Genomic DNA, 1,762 nt, shown 5'->3' on the forward strand with positions numbered 1-1,762 from the left:
ACTATACTGTCTACTTGTGTATATGTTTGAAAGTTTCCAGGTTAGAAAGTTCAAATTTTCCCTTTGTGTCTGGTGGTATTGGAGTGTTGGAAGGCTACAAGCCCTTTGGAGATGGGGCTTAGAGGAAGTTGAGTTGGAGATACCTTTAGTTTGGGTTTAGTGGGATATATTTGTGTTCTTTTGTAGTTTCTTTTGTGTATAGTGGGGTTATCTCTATCCCTCTGGAGCAGGAGTGGCTTTGAAAAATACTCCTACTGCCTAGTGTGCTGACTTAACTTCCATCAAGACACAAAAGTGTTGCTCCAAGATCAAATCATGATATTAAGGTATCTGTCTCATGGCACAAGCCCGAGAAGTACATGAGAGGAAAAGAGAAAGTTTGAAAAGCAGTGCAGTCTGGAAAATCCTTCTTATCACCAGATGTGTAAAATAATACATTCTTCCTACAAAATTCAATTCTTTGATACCTTTTCAAAATTGGAAGTTTTCTCCTAATCAGGAATACAAGAGAATGCAAGTATATATGTACTGCATATTTTAAATACTTTTAAAAATACGGATTGTCCAAAATCAAAGTTAGAAGATTTTTTTTGTAAAAATAGCCCCAATGTATTTACTTAATATATTCATCACAAGGGCTCAACCAGAGACTTAATTTAAAAAACAGAAACAAAGCAAAAATGACACCACAGCTTAAGATACAGAGTCCTAGTCAGAAATGACAGAAAGGACAAACCATCTAAAGAGAAAATAAAAAGACAACACAAGCAGAGAGGCTGGACAGTCAGGGTTCTTGGCTAGAGACCTGCTTTGAGCAGGTTTCTTGCAGAGACTTCTTAAAGGGTATGGGGTTTTTCCAGAGCTCGGCAGCATGCGTGTGCAAAGGGCTGTCAGTGTTGGGTTCTCCTAGCAGGCTCTGGATGGACAGCGGGATGGTCCTTCAGGATGTCCAGGCAGATGTTCCCCTGGGTGTCCACACTGCGGTGCTAGCGGGGCGTGAGGAACTTCCCCATGGGCGTGTTGTAAGGGTAGCCATTGGGGAGCTCCAGGGAGAGCCCATTATAGCTCAGGTCTCATGCAGTACTCCAGCTGCTCCATGGGTCGTCCCCACCTATTTGAAAAGGTGGTCTGATTCAGGGAAGGCAGAAATTCCATCATGAGGGTCATCAGCTCCTGCCCTAGCCTCTTGCCCACGGGGCCCCGGGCAGTGACACCGCTGAGCTTGGCTTCTTTGAGGGCGGTGGCCACACTGGCAGCAGCCAGGTCATGGATCTGGGAGGGCATCCGGGCGGTGTGGGCAGGGAGACAGCAACTCGGAGAGCATGGCTGCAACGCAAATTTAGAAGAGTCTTGTGTTGGTGGAGCTCAGACTGCTAACTGGGTTACAAACAGCAAGGAAGCCTGTTTGTGAAGACACCGATTTTATGCATTTTATGCATAGAAACTAGAAATAATTTGAAAACGGAGATCAGTCATAGAAGGAAGAATGACTGCTTTTCTATTTTCTCTTTGGAAATTATTGTAGAAAATAATTGTAATATAAAGAGGTGATCAAGAAGTATGCAGCCAAAAAATGTAGGGATAAAAGTATTATAGGGGTATATCAAGAGTGAGATAAATTAAACTATGATTTATTGTATTTGCCAGCTTTTTAAAAATGTAATTTGATGTGATCTCTTTTCCCCATTCTAAATGTATATTTATTTTTATATTTAATTTTTATTTATAATATTCTTTTTCTTTAAGACACCCCCTCCCCAGT

The 1,762-nt window shown here is 41.7% G+C and overlaps 1 pseudogene; it reads right to left on the reverse strand.

Annotated features, from left to right (window-relative positions):
- Window positions 1-784: 784 nt before the first annotated feature.
- On the reverse strand, window positions 785-1,284 carry LOC110577147 (annotated as a pseudogene).
- Window positions 1,285-1,762: the final 478 nt, after the last annotated feature.

This window comes from Neomonachus schauinslandi, chromosome 14 (genome assembly GCF_002201575.2).
Source record: "Neomonachus schauinslandi chromosome 14, ASM220157v2, whole genome shotgun sequence".
Lineage (NCBI taxonomy): Eukaryota > Metazoa > Chordata > Mammalia > Carnivora > Phocidae > Neomonachus > Neomonachus schauinslandi.